The sequence below is a fragment of the Alosa alosa genome, chromosome 6, assembly GCF_017589495.1.
Source record: "Alosa alosa isolate M-15738 ecotype Scorff River chromosome 6, AALO_Geno_1.1, whole genome shotgun sequence".
Lineage (NCBI taxonomy): Eukaryota > Metazoa > Chordata > Actinopteri > Clupeiformes > Clupeidae > Alosa > Alosa alosa.
This window is the reverse complement of record NC_063194.1, coordinates 14,732,381-14,750,405: the sequence shown is the minus strand read 5'-3', so window position 1 is coordinate 14,750,405 and position 18,025 is coordinate 14,732,381. Positions and strand designations below refer to the sequence as shown.

Sequence of the window (18,025 nt, the reverse complement as noted above, 5' to 3'; positions counted from 1 at the left end):
TGAATGTCAAAGCTTTGCTTTAATATAATGAGTTAAAAAAAAAAAACTCAAACACCTTTGATTTTAAGTCTATGTCTAAAATAGATTTCCTGAGCTCACTTTCCAAAATTGACCTTTGACCTTTATTTACCATCATTTATAACTGACTACGCCCACAGGGTATAAACTTTTTCACGCTTTCTCAATGTAAAAAAATAATTAATGATAAATTGAGTTTAAATTTAATTAAAAATGACAAAACAAAAAATATTTAAAAAAATGTCTGAATGATGAATTTTGAATACCCAATGTTGATTCATGTCATAAAACGTCTCTTCACTGTGCGTTAGATATGTCCCTTGCTATTCATGGTGAAACTCAACCAGTCCTTTCTTTTTTTGAAGCACAGGTGAACATCACACTTACTGCACTTCACTAATATTTGGCCAGGGCAGTTGTCATTTTTGCATCAGCCTTGCTTTTCAGTGTAATAAGGCCAGTGGGCGGTGCTATCCTTCCTGATCCTTACAAATGGGAGTGACTCCCTCTTCCTTTTTTGCTGCCAATGAACGGCTCCATTTAATTCTCTATACAGTTCAGAGGAATACATTTACATCATTCTACACAGAGTAAAGGTTTGTCTACTGTATAATGTGTAGGAGAACACCTGCCTAAGTATGTGAATGCACCCTTCCCTTTATGCGTTGGCTAGACCATCTTCCAGACATGGACTGGGTAATGGAAACGGATTCCTGACTTCCACGACAACCAACGGCCTGTCCCTGGTTAAAGATTCTCCTCACTGCTTGACTTTCTCGTCCTACTAATTCTCACTGTTGTTCATACCTGATGCTGTGTTCCACTCTTACAACTACCTTGTCCTTATCATTGCTTATTGCCCTTAGGAATTGGCATAGCTGTTCCTTTCACCTTGAGATAAAACTTACAAACATCCTAAGAAATATGTGTAAATTGTCTGATGCTGCATAACAACAATAGAAAACAGTCATTATGGCAATTTCTATCCCTTAAAAGGACTTTATCATACATGATCTGTTTACAGGTTTTAAAGAAAGATTTTTAGATACAGTATATTCATATGAAATTATTACAATAGTTAGAAAACAGTTTAAGCTAACTAGTAATATTTTTTGGTTGGGTGATTATGTTTTATAGTTTAAAATGGATGTGCCATCATGCTACTATGGGTGTGACTTAACGTGTGGTCTCCTTTACTTTCTTGTAACAACAAATGGTGTAAACATATTGAGTAACCTTATTGGTTATTACAACCTTACTATTGAATTGAGTAGCCCTTTGACCCTCTAAATAGGAAGGGAACCATGGCTCGGACCGAGCTATAAACAGTCCAGCCAAACAAATGTTTCAGGAGAACAGAAAGAAGGGCTTTGTTTAATTGGTTGCTAAAGTTAAAGTTCCACCCTTTTTATACCTTTGACAACTGTCCACATTGTCCACAATGTCATATATGGTCCATTCTACACCATCACTGACTTGATCCCTATTATGAAGCTTCTCTGTCCCAGATTTGTCCTTTTCTATTTCTATTCCTCCTCTTCTATTGTGGCTACATGTTCTCTCCCGCTCTAGATCCTCGTTTTCCCTGTACTTGCGTCATTCTTCTGAGCTCTATTCTCAGCTCCTGGAATCCCCGTGCAGCAGCTCTCCTCTACTGCTACGATATCTTTAGTGTGCCCCATTTCTTACCCTCTCCTTCAGGACACTGCCCGCTGGTTTATGTGCCTGGGTTTCTGTCTGGTCATAATTTCTCTCCTTTCTTGTACCCAATCAGATGCTTTCCAATACCCCTACCCCAGCTTACTCTCTGCTTCTTCCCTGTTCCAATCCTGCTTCATACCTTCCTTGTCTATCTTAAGCCTCACTCATACTCTTCCTTTCAAGCCTGCCCTGCTCACAACCTCTCCTGCCTCCACTCGTTCATCAGTCTGTGGCAGCCCATGACCTACTTTACGGTCTTGTCCATGGAAAGTGAAGGGTTAAATGTAAAGCCAAGTGGAGCAGCCTTTTTTTTTTATAATGAGGACACAGGCAGAGGACCAGCAGCTCAAGAAAACCATCTTAAGTTTCAGGTTGCTAAGGTATGGTATGAAAGGCTTTAACGGCACTTCAGGCCATCAAATGTCAATCCCACAGCAATGCTAACCAAAGCTTGCGAGTGCTAGCACTCACTGTGCTGTTTACATAAGCACTGCTGGGATTCCTGCTGGAACAATTCAATCATGTGCAAGTGCTGCTCTGATGGATTTAGTCAAAACTGGGTCAAACATTTACCTGACCAATGATGTTACCCCTGTCAATATTACATGTTAATACTGCTGACACTGGCATCAGCTCAAGCTGAGACCAACTCAGTGCCAAAACGACTGGCATGTATCCAACACTTTGGTCGGCTTGGGATCTGATAAGAAAATAAATAAAACACTCAGTGACTGATGTCTCTCAGGACAGACACTCTCATCCCAGATCCCTTTAACAATGAAAAATAAAAAAAATAAACAGCTCACACCTCAAGTTGCTCAGCCTACTTCTCAACAGGAGCTTCTTAGCATGAAGTGATGTCCTCGCACTTTGGCAACAAACATTTTGGCACCCTGTAGTGGTCGGAGTCTTCTTTGCCCCGCGGTCCTATCCTCTCTTTAAATTATTCAGTAATCCCTCTACCCATTTTACCCGTCTTTCCTCACACCGCTTGCCACATAACAATGCCATTCAGCTCTTAAGATTTGCATTGACAAAGCCATTCCTTGCATGGCGCATTCATCCATCCCTAGCGGTGGAAAAAGATCAAAAGGATGTATTTATTACCTGTTTGAGAGCCTCTTTGTAGCGAAGGAGTGTGAGTGGACCAGTACCATATGATTCCAGTGAGAGTATCTGTGTTTAGCTGAGAGTGACTGAGTAGATTCAATTTTTTTGGCATAAATGCCATGAAAGTCTGGTATTTGAATTGTCAAGGAACATTTGGTGAATTTATAAATTTTGTGTAGATCACAAAACAAAATGAAATAAACTGTTACAATGTAATTGATTTTAGTATTGCAAACTCTAATTCAGACCACATCTAGAGAAGGATGCATATGCATAAACTGTACAAAAATAGAAAACATCCTGATGGACAGGGCACTTATTTAAAGACATTTTAAAGGTCTCCTACTTCTGAAGACTGTCTGATCCTGGAGAGATACATAGAGTGATGGATCAGCCACTCACATTTAATTCAGAGGCCTTTGCTATGCAAGCAAATTCAGCCCAAGAAGTACAATAATTGTTGCTGACTTCTTCATAAATTTTGGCTAATTTCCAAAACCATCCCCTTTCCCCAGCGTAGAGGTGGCGACGCAGAGAAGGGCCGTTGTTTCATGGCTCCCTAGAGCTTGGAAGCAGGTCAGATCTTCCAGTGACTGTAGGAGTAGTGGGGTGGTGTCAGGGTACCACATGTCATATTTAAAGGAGAAGTTTGGTGTAATATTGACCTAAAGTGTGTTGAAACATGATACCGAGTGTGAACTTTTGTCTCATAGCTCATCTCGGCTTGTCCCCTGCACTCCGAAATCTGTTAGCCGATGCTACCAACAGGTTTTCAATGGAGGGGCATCGGGCTAGCCATGAAAATAAATCACTGTTTTACACCATTTACGAGGCTCAAAGTAGCTCCACACTTCCAGTAGCAGCAACTGGAATCCATGCATTTCCACAGAATTATTTTTGGAATCTGATCCCTTATCATACCTGTTCATTAGGTAATTAAACTTCGACTTATCGTGACTAAATTCAAGATGGTGGCGAACGGTAAACTTCCTGAAGGTACTGTCTGTATAAATCGTCTTGTAAATAAACTACCAGTGCTTTTTCAAAGTTCTCAATGTCTCGTTTTAAATGTCAGGGCCCTCGGAAGTCTACCAATGAAGTGTGGAGCTACTTTGAGCCTAAATGGTAAATGGTGTAAAACAGTGATTTATTTGCATTCTCCTTTGACTTGCCTGGAGAGGTGTAGTATGACATGACATTATGTCACTTCCTCTCTCCCTCTCTTTCTCTTTCATCCATAAACTTTCTCAATGACTTCTTCCTCTGTGAGAACACCGATTCAAAACAGATGTCTGGTCAGGCTGACACACCGAGGGAGAAGTGATGGAGAGATCTGTGTGTGATGCCACCTGTCAGATCATCTGATGCTGAGTCAGCAGAGCACTGGGAAAGCAAGGTAAAGACACAGCCATTCATAACACTGAGAAACAAGAACAACAACAAGAAACAAGCAGTGTGTGGAGAGGGGGACTTAGGTGGCAAAGGGCTGAATGATGAGTGTAGCGAGCAGGGTGGAGAGATGAAATGAATTGGGAATGGTGGAAGAGGGATCAGATGATGGATTGAGAGCAAACAGCGATGCGAAAAGGTGTTTGACTTGACATATACTGTAGGTCTGCATCAGCACTGTTTGGTGAACCTTGGTAGATGGTGTTTGTGAGTACAAACAGGATGTTTGTGAGCAACATGTCCATTGAACATAGATAATACATCAACATGTCTTGATGAAAACCTGACACATAAACCCAAAGGCTCAAAAGGCCCTTTATGGGCAGTCTTTTTTTTAAAAAGAAAAATTAATGTTTAAGATCAGAGCTTAAGCATAGATGATGACTGGACAGTGAAAAGACTGTCTTGATAAGAAGACTGATAAAATTGGCGATAGTCTGGTGCAGTGGTTAAATGGAGAGAATTGGGAAGGGAGGGAGCTTTACTGCATCTCTTTGATGAGACCATGCTTTTTCAAAAAGCATTTTAATAGGTGTCAGAGGTCAAAGCTCTAATGAGAATATGTGTTTTGTTACAAGTTGTTTCAGGGCTGGTCTAAAATATTTAGGCAACCAAGAGCTTGGCATTGGCATTAATGCATTGGAAGTGATCTCTTCCTCGGACTTATTTTTTGCATGATTGTGTGGCCCAAATTCTTATTCAAATGCACCATGGGGGTTCACAACACAGATCCGAGCTGACAGTCGTCCATTTGTTCACTCACAAATCCTTGCACACACACATACACACACACACACACACATACATACATGTATATCTCACGCAGTCACTTCTGTATGCAAAGCCATGCAAACTGACACATTAGACACACACCATCACTTCTCACAGGTTTTTATTATATAATCTTACTGTTTGCACACACAAGCCTGGCTCTCTCTCACTCATGCACATAGAGACATTCCTTTGCCCAAGTCCCTGCTCTCGTGAGAAACCATGCATGTGACATCAATTCAGTCGCAGTCAGTCATTGTCACCGATACTGACACACGCTCGCTCCGGCAAAACACAACTGTATATTTGCACATGAACATCATATTTCATGCATGCAAGTCCAGAGGTGCAATGGATGAATTCTGCCTTTCCTTTTGTGTTTGCGGACTTGCACGCACAAGCACTCTCATCCAACCGGATGCTGCCATACCAGCATTTTGGATTTGTACACGAGCATCTATTAAAGGGGTGTGTTGGTCGGAGGGAGGCCTTTTTAAGCAGATGCCTGTGGCAACCCTCATTCAGTAGCAGATCAAGATGATGAGAATTACTGAACATTGGTCATTACAGTTTGCCCCCAATGCTCTTTTGCCATTTTCCTTTTGTTGTCTTTCTCTTGAGTCTGAGTCTATCTATCTATCTATCTATCTATCTATCTATCTATCTATCTATCTATCTATCTATCTATCTATCTATCTATGTATTTATCTATCTATCTATTTATCTGTATTTGCTGTGGACATTTATTATCTGTCTGCCTGTTCTTTTATTTTCTCCTCTCACTCCTTTTGTTTTCTCTCTCCCTCTCTCCCCTTCTCCCCATCTCTCTCTCTCTCTCTCTCTCTCTCTCTCCTCCCGCCTCTCGTTCCCTGTGTATGCTAATAAGCATTGCAGCTGTGCTTCCTCCCATCCTCTCGCACACAGCTCCCTCATTCTTAATTCATATTTAAGGCAGTTTGGCTTTGTGTGCACTCTGCAGCCTCAAACATCAAACACTTTGGTTTGTTAAAGGGTATGAAAGAGAAAAAGAGAGAGAGAGAAATAATAGCTTCATCATTGGAAAAACTGCAACGGCATGTGTTGCTCCTTGGCTTTAATTGCTTCATTTATTTGTGAAACAATTGCATTGTGCCGGTGCTGTTTCCTTGTCATTCACGTTCTTGGGTGTGATATGTGTGGTGTGTGGCTGTTTCACGGCACACTCTAATGCTCTCCTGCTGTTCCCTGCTGAGGACTCTTGTGTCAAAAATCCTCTCTTCTCATCAGTTAAGAGTGTAGAACTCCTCAAACCATCAAAGAAATGGGGAGCGCTGAGAAGAGAGGCAGGGAAAGCTCTATGTGAAAGCTGATGGTGAGAGAGAGAGAGAGAGAGAGAGAGAGATGGGGAATAGAGGAGGAGGAGGAGGGGCAAGAGCACTGTGGAGAAAGCAAGGTATGGTGGGAGGGAGATGAGAGGACGAGGGTGAAAGAAAGCGACCAACCAGCAGAAAGAGAGAGAGAGATCAGGGCTATTTGAACGTGCTAGAGAAGGAGGGAGAGAGAGAGCATGAGAGAGGGAGGGAGAAAGGAAGAGAGAGAGAGATAGAGAGAGATAGAGGGGGAAGAGACCGATTGTCAGCAGCAAAGGAAATAGAAGTGTTACTACTGAGTAGCCACTGAAACGCCGCCTGGCTGTCCAGGATATGCACCAACTCCCTGTGCCACTCGGATCGACGGACACGCTGTAAAATGTGATTTTTCAAAGGGCCTGACTATTGCCGTGGTGATTTTTTCCCCCTCATTTTTTTATTTTATCTCTCACTTTTCTCTCTCCTCCCCCTCTCTTTTTTTCTTTCTTTTTTTTCTTTTCTGCGGGCTGTTGGATTTTGTCTCGCTAACACTTCCACAGTCATCCTCTCCATTTTACCAAGGAGGGATCTGCACAGAGTGATAAAAAGGGAAGACAGTAAGTAGGCATCCCTCTCTCTTTTATCCTTCTCTCGCCTTGCTTTTGCAGGATGTGTGTCGAGGGGGGTGGTCGAGTGGGAGTTTGGGGCGAGGGAGAATAGCGTTTGGGATGGGAGGGCTAGTGGAACGAGTGGCCGAAGCAGCCGTGGAGACGGCAGCAGCTCAGCACTGGAGATGGGGGGCGGGTGGGGGGACACCCTCTGCCGCTGACGGGTTAAGTTCCAGTGGTCATGTGCCGCGTGTGCCGTTGCTGTCCCGCGGAGAAGCCGGCACAGAGCAGCACGGCACTGCACAGCATTGCCGCTGCCCTCGATGCAACCTGAATCCCACAATGGAGGGATGAAATGAGATGAGGAGGGAGAGAGAGGAGGAGAGGTGAAGAGGCGGAGTAGGAGGTGGCATGGGGAACGGCATGGAGCGGCTGAAGAGCTCTCCAAAGAAAAAGCAAAGTGCTTTATGCTTATTGAGACAGATGAGAGCGAGAGATAGCGGGGGAGTGAATGTACCTGCATGACAGACACAGGCAGACAGGAGAAGTCAATGAATGACAGGGGGGATATCGAGACTACACTGTCAATGCCATTTCAATTGCATGATCCATCATGAGCAGTGGCAGTCTTGACATAGGAACTGACAGAGGGAGAGAGAGATAGAGAGAGAGACAAAAAGGCAAAAGGGGTAGAAGAGAGAAATGAATTTGGTGAGGGGCTTGGCATTCCATATTCTGTCACACTGAAGCACACCCACCCACATACATTGGCATGCATGTAGGCTCACCCCTCTAGCAACACGGAATGGTTGTGGTACACAGTGCAGCCCTGATGTTCTCTCTTTCTCTCTCTCTCTCTCTCTCTCTCTCCCTCTCTCTCACTCACTCTTACACTTACTCTTGGACAAATGGAACAGCATTTCTACATTAACTGTTCTTGTCAAAGTCCTGCCCGAACACCCTCATAGCTGCACACAGCCATTCACTTACACATATTAACACATGCATCACAGCACACCTAGCTTGCATGCGGCTGCTTAGTTCGAGCTCGCTGGCAAGCAAACGAACATGCGCTGCTACAGATGTGCATTCAGATGCAATCAAACGCACCATTTCCCCTCACTCGCTCCGGCTCACGTGCCCGTCCGTCCACAGAGACACGCGCAGCTGCTGCACCTGGCGATCTGTACCTGGCGATCCGTATCACTATAAAACGATACCTGACTCCGTATCACTATAAAACACACTTTCTCAGATAATGTAGTGAGATTGCCTTCTCCATTCTACACATTCAGCGGACTGACACACACAGAACTCACTTCAGCGTTAGCTTGTTTGTTTGTTTGTTTGTTTGATTTTGTTTTGTTTTAGTCTTTGTTTGGTTTTACCCGGGGCTCACGCTGAACAGGTTGGAAGGTGGCCCACATAAGAGGTTGCCAGGGGTTGTCCCTGGGATAAGGGCGTACGTGACGGCAGGGCGGGCCAACCCCCCTTACTACTGCCCTGCTTTTACTCAGCACCGGTGTTTCCACAAACAGCTCTGCTCTGGCCTCGCTTCGCCTTCCCAGTCCATCTGCCCCCTCTCTTCTCTGCAGAGAACATCGCCCACAGAGAGACAGGCAGCCCATGGGGGTCGCCACATCAGCCAGGAACACGTAATTATACACAAAGAACGTTATTGTGACCGAGAGAGGAGGGGGTGTGGGATTACATGTGTGGAGAAAGTTAGGCTCGGTGTAGCTGTGTAAGTGTGGGGGACAGAGGTGTGCAAGACGATTTGAGGAACAGTTATCATCTGATGCTGTGTTGCAGCCATGCAGGATTTGTCACTCAGTACAGTAGAGAAGTTCAGCTGTGACAGTGTGAAGGAGAATTCTATCTGTCTGACTGTGTATGTATGTATCTATGTATGTATGTATGTATGTATGTATGTATGTATGTATGTCTGACTGTACGACTGTATGACTGTCTGTATGACCATAATGCCTTTCCTTTCTTCCGTGGCAACCGTGGCCTACTGGTTAGCACTTCGGACTTGTAACCGGAGGGTTGCCGGTTCGAACCCCGACCAGTAGGCACGGCTGAAGTGCCCTTCAGCAAGGCACCTAACCCTTCACTGCTCCCCGAGCGCCGCTGTTGTTGCAGGCAGCTCACTGCGCCGGGATTAGTGTGTGCTTCACCTCACTGTGTGCTGAGTGTGTTTCACTAATTCACGGATTGGGATAAATGCAGAGACCAAATTTCCCTCACGGGATCAAAAGAGTATATATACTTATACTATTTATCTTCATGTTGCAAACTTAATTATTTGTTATTGCTGTGACTGAGGAACTGTGCTACAGTACATTGTTCCCAAAGCACTTAAAATGAAATATTTCACACACACACATGCACTTTACACACACACACACACACAATCAAACACACATGCACTTTACACACACAAGCACACACACACACACACACACACACACACACACACACACACACAGATATGAGTTCACAGGCTCCAGGGGAGCGTAGGGAGAGGATGACAGAGTAGATAATCAGACAGTGGCACACAAAGGGAGGTCTAAAATTAGCCACAATGAGGAAGCGATTGACAAATCAGAAAAGTGGAACGTTGACATTTCTCGTACAGTGGTGGATTCTACTCTCATAATCTTATTCCTTTTTTTCCAATGGCAAACATGTACATTTTCACATATTTATGTAATTGTGAGGGAACTAGGTGTGCTTGCTGACTGTTATGAGATGCAGATATAGAGGATTTGCATTTATACTTCAGGTGTCTGTTCCGGTATTTGCGAGGAGCAATGATGCAGTAAATCAATTGTTGGTGCATTTCCTCATTATTAAGGATTGTGTGACCTTTGGATTGTGTGACTGAATCTTTTCACAGTGGGAACGGAGTATGAGGGGAGAGATGGCACATGAGATGTAAGGGAGAGTGAGGGACAAATTTAAATACTATCTGTCACTGAGCCAAAAAAAAGCACCAAAATCATGTGTACCCCCCAAGCTAATTTCGGGTGTCTTACTATGAGACCATCTGCTGTATGTAGGTTTGCGTCTTAGGAGAAGAAGAAAGCCTACTATGACATTTAACGTTCATCACCATGAATCTTGAGCAAAAACTCGCTGCCATCTTGGTACAATATATGGTCATCTTCAATATGTCCCAACCTGGAGGTCAGATCATTATGATCACTACAGGTGTAGATGGAATTTTTGTCCTGCTGACAGGTCAGATCTTTATCCAATAAAACAAAGGAGTTTTGCACATCTCTTGTGGCAGGTTAAGGGTAGCTTTCTTATTATAGCGTCGTTGAAAGTTAGCATGTTCTTTTAAAACGTGCATCTTTTTTTCTCTCTCGCTCTCTCAGAGGTAGCCTGCCAAACATTTGCTCTGCTGCCGGCTTATGATTGCATTGCATTCTCCACATTTTTAGCTACATTTTCATGTACCACATCATTTTTGTTCAGTGACTCTTTTGTAAAATACTTTACAATTACCGTCGGGCCCTCTTATCGCCATTCACTCCTTCGTCTACACATCCTTTTAAAACCGCATCTTTTTCTCTCTCTCGTGAGCATTTAATCTGCTGCCGGCTTGTGACTCCACATCGCCCAAAATGCTTGATTGCATTGTATTCTCCACATTTTTAGCTACATTTTGGTGTACCACATCAGCATTTTCGTTCAGTGAATCTTTTGTAAATTGCTTTACCTTCGGGCCCTCTTCTTGGCTGCCTTCGTTATCGCTGCCATTCACTCCTTCGTCCTCATTAACATTAATCTTTTTGGCCCAATTACATAGTCTCTGTCTGTTCTTGGTCTTGGATTTTGTGAAATACATTTCTAAATAAATAAGACTTATAGTCCAGTGTGACTTATATATGTTTTTTCCCTCTTCATGACGCGTTTTTTGACTGATGCGACTTATAGTCCGGAAAATATGGTAGATTAGGTGTTAGGCCACAAAGGATACACTCGATGCACACTCCGTTTCGGGGGAAAAGAAGGGTGGGTTTGTCAGCCAAATTCAAAGGAGCCCACGAAATGGGACAGCCCTAGTCGCGTCACTATGATGTCTATGAATCTAGCCTTAGAACCATTCAGCCCCTGAAATGGGACACAGCTCCTGTTTGGTCTGTCAGCGTGACCAGACTGAAAGCCCTTACTCCCACTCACTTGTCTGGCCTTGAATGCGATGTCTGTGCCTTGAGAAAGAAGCCAATACCTTTCAATTCTTTCAAACATGCCTCTCCCACCTGTGCTCCCTCCTGGTATTGTATGTTTGATTGTTCAGCATACTTCTCTCTCCACTCCCACTATGTCTAGCTCTCTGTTGCAACGAAGTATTACAAGTTGGTGCCCATGAAAAGCTTCTAATATGCCATTTCAAGCAGGTCACCTTCTGATGCTAATGGTTTCAAACCTTCACTGATCTGCTGAATGTACTCCATTCACTACTAGAAGGTTATGTTTACAGTGTGTTTTGTTAGTTTGTCTTCTTTGGTGCAGGACTACACAAAAGCTACAGCTACACAAAAGCTTTCAGGAAACTTTGTGGTAATGTGGATGGCTTTGGCACACTCAATTCTATACACTCAAGTATGCACTCTTTGAGTGCCCTTTAGTTAGTCTTCGATACCGCAGCCACGTCCTTACACACATATGTCAATGACAGATCAGCCTGGGGACACAGTGACACAATTGGCCAGTGTTTGCTGTCACAGATGGGCTCTTTTGATGTAGACCACCAGGCATATAATTTCAGTCCCACGACACTGATTGGATGTCAGTAAAAATGCAGGTAATATTACACATTGGTAGTTTGATTGAAGGCTTGATTGGGTTACATGCAGATTGATAGACAACTGAGCTTGCTTGCTGTAAAGTGGTGTGTCAGGTGTGAAATGCAGGTGACTGTATAACACATACATTTAAGAATTTCATTAAAGAATGGAAGTGGTTGATATCCTGTGATCACTGAAAATGTTGGCATGTAAATTTCAGTGAAACACGCTAATTTGCACGTTGCACATTCTTATTTTCACATGAATATGCGCTGTGAATTCCTCAAGGATGCAAGATGGCTTTTGAGGATTGTTTGCATAAAGCCTATTTGTAGGACTGTTGTATCTGGTCACATTTACATTTTCTGATATATTATATGTATGCTCAACTGAGTGTTTTATGATCCGTCCAGCATTTTTCATCATTAAATTTACTGTTTTTTTTGTTTTCAAGTAGTCTATTAGTCAAACTGTATATGAATGAAAGAGGTATATAGATTTACTCAACTGACATAGTCTTACTTTGACCTAATGACTTTAATGCCAGCTTCAGAGCAATCAGTGGTCTCGATGGTCCTCATCTTGACTTAATCAATATAGATGGATCCATTTGAATGAGGTTGATATGCTGTAGACTGATATAGGCCTAATGTGGTATTTAATTATCTCAGTCCACTATGGAGAGAAATAGTGAAAGAGAGGGGGTGACAGAGAGAGAAAAAAGGGGTGAGAGAGAAGGAGAGAGTCCATCTGTCCTTTCCTCTGTCTTTCTCCTTTCTGTCAGCTTGAATTTTTAATGTCATTAATTTGAGATGTGTGATTTGCCATGGATCTGCACATGCCCATCTCTGGGCTGAATCTGGGCTTCTGGGTTTTAATTGGCCCCGCGTGTCCTCTTTGCAGAACACTAGGAGATGTTGGAAATTGTCTCCTACAGTGTTTGCTGTGTTGGCTCATGAGAAGGGGCGGATAGTTTAGGCCTACAGATTTAGCCCACACGCTAAATGCACTTCTTCCATTGCTCACTTTTCCTCCTCTCTCTCTTTCTCTCTTTTTCTCCATCTCTCCTAATAAAAAAGAACTCTCACTCATTCTGCCCGCGGTAAATGACTGATCTGGGACAGACGGCCTCCCTTGCGCTCTGGCCTACTTCAACATTGTCCTTTCTCTCTTTCTCTCTCTCCTTCCCACTCTTCCTCTCTTTCCTCGTTTTTCTTTCCATCTGTCTCTTCCACTCTCATGCCCTCAGTCCGTGTTGCTCTCCGTGATAGAATGGCTATTGGGGGGAGTAGGGGTCTGGGGACATGACACCATCCCTCCTGACAACTGTTTTTGCGCCAACTATTAAAGCGTCAAATGCTTGTGCGCTTACAGTTATTGGCTTCATTTGGTTCAACTGTCTCAAATCCAGGGTACCTTCAACTCACCTTTTGAGAAAAGAATCGGCGCGAAACACGCAGAGGGCATTTTGGAGCGTTCAATGTATCTTGAGTCACTGCTGAGTTTCTGTGCGCTAGTAGTAGACAGTTATGTCATTGTGCACATCCTCGCCATGGAGTGATGAGTGTGAGATTTTGATTGGACACGTCAGGTGATGGGTCTAGCCTGTGCCAGACCCCTGCATCTCACGCGGTTGCAGGGGCTGTCCATCCCCACGGTTCCCTCAGACTCATGTGCCAACAGGATGCTGGGTGTGTGTCTTAGCCCGAGAGTGAATGATGAGTCTAGCACCGATATCTCGGGCTTGGAAACAGCATGATAGTGTCAGCCCTAGTGATGACAGGCCATGGGGATTTGTCACAGCAGGGTGTGTGTGTGTGTGTAGAGGGGGTTGATATATTCCAGAACCTGCAGCATTGGCGCCTGTGTTGCCTTTGCACACTCTTCTCCCATCTCCTCCACTCAAGCCCCTTGCTCCTACAGAGAGTTTCACATATTTCCCCCTCCCCTCTTTTGCTGCAAGAGAGATGCTCGCTCATCCACCATCCAGCTTCCATATACCCCTACCCCCCACACACTCACTCACCTACAAACACACACACACACACACACACACACACACAACCAGAAAGACACACACACCACGGCACGTGTAGCGCATGGCAATGATCTCATTTATGCTAATTAGAATGAAGGATTGGCCAGTGCCTCCTGAGCTCCTGTGGACTGCAACTGACTTTATTAGTGCTAATTGTGCCATTGAGAAGAGAGGGGAAGAGAGAGAGAAAAAGAGAGGGGGAGGGAGGGTATGGGATGCAGAGTCTCCCAGCAGTCACCAGTGCACCATCAAAGAAGGGCTATTTTTAGAAACAGATGCTCAGCAAGGGAGTTGGCTGGCCCAGGCAGGGAAATGTGTGCAAGTGCCAGCACTTAATGGCCCTTACAACTGATCTGGGGCCAGGGATGCTGCCTGCTTCATAATGTTCAAGACTGGGGCTAACCACAAAAGAGCTGATTCCTAATCAACTCTTACAGCTACTGTAACCCTTTTCTCTCTTTTTTACAACCTAGCTAAGGGTAGCTGGCTTTACTTTCTAATATCTCTTGCAAAAGGAGATGTGATTTGAAAGACTAATGGTCTCTAGTATGTCGCTAAACTCTGTAAGCAGCTAAACTTCAACATGCTAACATCGCGCAAATTCCACACCGTTTATTCCAGGGATGTGGATCAAGCCACTAGACATCCAGGAAAAGGCCTCAAGATGTAGCTGCCATAAATATCTGTAACGACGGGTTGCTATCTTTGCCATTGATTTGCTACTGTCAGGATGAATAAGGGGATTCCTCGAGGCTCGGCCGTGGCCCTGTGGAACGGCCGCCGCCCGCTGCTGGATGTGTTTGCGCGTGTCTGCCGCGTTGGCGGGGGGCCTCCAGCGTGGGGATTGGAAGGAGGTCGGTCTCCGCAGTCTGCCAGGCTGCTGGCCCAGCAGTCCATAAATCTTTCTCTCTGCCGGCCCTACTGCAAGACGGGTGGCCATTTCCCTCCTCGATCTACCGCACACACACCCCACACGCACACAGAAACACACATCACACACCATGTGGTTAGAGGAGCACAGCAGGGGGGCGCAGCAGCACAAACTGCCCGATCGACTTGGGAAGGACCATGGAAAGGCTCCCTCGGTTATCTCTTTCCCTCCTTTTGTCACACAGCCGGTAAATCAGGGGTGCTTCCGCTAGACCGGTCAATCAATGTCACCTCATCTGAAGCTGTGCAGACGACACACCTGTGAAAAGGAGATCAATCACTGCCGGTTAGCATACCCTTCTCAATTTCTCAACCATAATCGGACTAATTACTGAGCCCCTTTTAGCTCGTTTGACACAGCAAACACAGTGACAGCAAGGCAGCCACAAAATCAATGACTGGCAGTTTACTTTGACTCAGTAACATGACTGCGTCAGAGAAACAGAGACTGGTCCTATCTACAGTAAGTAGCGTGCCAGTAGTCTGTTAGGAGTTTCCTTGGCCACTGTTGCCATAGGATCGCTCAGGGGGAACATGGTCTTAATGTCTAAAACAGTTATCTAGTATCTCCACTAAAATCAGTTTAACAGGTAAAAGCCCTACCAAAAAAAAGACGACTTTCGAAGGATGGCAAACTGAAGCAAATCTGGAGCTTTTGAGCTAATTGAATTATTACACTGTCAGGGGGCTAGGTCATCACATCCGAGACCATACGGGTGGCCGGGGTTTGTCTAAATGTCTCGCTTTCTCACGCTGTTCTCGGCAGCAGAAGTGTGCTGTTATGTCAACTCCTGTGGAGATCCGTCTGGACCCGAGCCAGCAGGATCCTCGTGAACGTGAAGGCGAAGCACCACAGATATCTGTCACAGTTAAACCCTGAGTAGCCGGGTGCTGTGACTGTGGGCCCCTTCACCCCGACAGGTTATGTGTCTGTTTCAGCATCAGTGGAGTTTCAGAGAGAGAGAGAGAGAGAGAGATAAAGAGACAAGAGAGAGGGATATTGTGTGTGAAAGCCAGTGCCCATTGTCATTGTCTTGACTTTGACATAAAACATAGCCTGGAAATACCTCCTGTAAATTAACCTGGTCAGGACACACAACTTGGTCACATAAGTACAGGCTGTCTGCATGTCCTTGCTGCCTCCCCCCATGAAACCTTCCTAAGATGGGCACCCTAGAGTCTAGATAATAACTCTTATTACAGTGCTTCTGTATTGGATTCGGTGTGCTTTTGTAACAGAGGTCGTAATTCGTCCGCCGCTCACGGCCCTCGAACCCGCCACCTCAACACTCACCGGCATGGGAGTCGAACACTCTAACCACTGAGCTAAAAGCCCAGGCTTCCAACTTGGTTAGAAAATTAGAGTTATTTTAGTGTGTAGTTGGTTTGACTATTGTGCACTGGCCAGTCGTTCTCGCCCCACTATTCCCATCTAAAAGTCAAATAAAATAAAATAAAATTAAATTAAATTAAATAAAAGTTAAAAAGAAGAGATAAAAAAGAGGAGCTATAAAAAACTTGGTTAGAAGCGTTCTTAAGGTTAGGGGTGTGAGGATTTACACACGCAACTAGCATGCTAGCTCAGTTCGCCTCCGTTACACTTTCTTCTTTATGTGATCATGGTGCTCTATTTCGTCTTTAGTGTGATATCTGTAGCAAACTGTTCTTGTGTGCTGAGGGGCTTGCTTTTGAAAGGGTAGTGATGGCTATCTCCTCTTCTCACAGGCCTTTTGTCTTTCTGCCGCAATTACACCACTTAGAGGGATGGATTTTAATGAGTGATTAAAAGGATGCCATGGGCTTGATACTAGGTTCACCTGTCCCGTTGCCAATCAAGCCAGTGCTCATTTACTGTAATAGGCTCAAGACTCCAGCCACCACGATCCACCTCTCCTCTCTGGGTTCAGGTCAAAATGGTGGGAGAAGAGAGCACAAGGCCAACTGGGGCATTCTGGGACACCCCGCCCCTCCTTTTGTTCTGATGACTGAAGGTAATGTTTACTTGTCCTGACATCACACTACGGCACCCCCTGTTCAATTATTTATGCACCACTTGAAACTAAGTACCAGCCTTGAGGGATTCCATCGCTATATCCCAGGATGTCGGCTTTTTTCCCCTGCCATCACTTATCCAGCCATCCTTCTACCGGTGTGCTTCTCTCCTTTCTGTGCCTCTCTCCACTTGCTCTTGCAATGTCCTTGGCGAAGTTAACTCAGGGCAAAAGCAGCTGGCTATGGACCCAACAGGAGCTAGGTGAAGTTAGCCGATATCCGTTAGCGATTGAGCCAGCAATTGAGCTGGCAGTGCCGACCGCGGTGGCATGCCGCATTAATGATGGAGAGCCAGCGAGCCGCCCTTATTTATAGCAACAGCGATGCAAGGCGAGGCATAGCCGGCCGGCAGTGCTGTGAATGGGAGAGATGATGTATGATCGATGCTCCTCCACCAGCGCAGGCAGGCGGGAAGAGCAGAGCGGATGTGCCCCCATACCCCCCACAGCCCACTCCCCCCTCCTCCTCCCGCTGTGACTAACAGCTGCGGGGAACCAGAGGGCATCGGGATCCCCAGCGTTTGGATTCCCATATTGGCCTGCACACTCACACTGACACCACATACCCACACACATAGCTACATAAATACATGTACACACACACACACACACACACACACACACACATGTACACACACAAAGAGTCACTTCTGTATGCTGTATGCTTTTCCCCTCTCCCACATAATTTTATTTTTGCATAGCTACAGGGCGGAAATACACATACACACACACACAAGCAGGCGCACACATACACAGTTACTCACAAACACTAACATGTATTTTTTCTCTCACCATCAGCTTACCTCAGTCCATTAATAATCAACTAATTCGTACCCCAGTACTCAAACTCCCTTCTTTAACTTCCTTTATGTCTACTCTCAGTTTAGGAGAATGACACACTAATTACTTCAAAGCAAAAGCAAACTCACACTCACACACACACATACACACACACACCCACTGACTGAGCAAAAGTGAGTGTGAGCAAGCAATTATTAAAACATAAAGCACAACATCATCTCTTTTCAAAGGCCTGTATTGTCTGCGCTGACCAAAGGTCGTGGTTAATGGCTGCTCAGGCTCCTGAAAGCTCACACCTCATAGTGGAGCTGAAGCTTTCTGGCTATGACTGAGGGGCCGACACTTCTCTTGGGGATGATGTTTTATTCAGGGGCCCATATTTATATTTAATTCTCAAATGGCCCGGTTCTGCTCCTGC

General features: G+C 44.9%; 1 protein-coding gene across 1 annotated transcript in view; it reads left to right on the top strand.

Moving 5' to 3' along the window:
* Nucleotides 1-6,500: 6,500 nt before the first annotated feature.
* The window catches only part of shank1 (SH3 and multiple ankyrin repeat domains 1), a 79,261-nt gene continuing 67,736 nt past the window's right edge, over nucleotides 6,501-18,025 (top strand). Inside the window, 1 exon segment of the mRNA XM_048244988.1 lies at nucleotides 6,501-6,994. The gene's annotated coding sequence lies outside the window, so the exon portion shown is untranslated.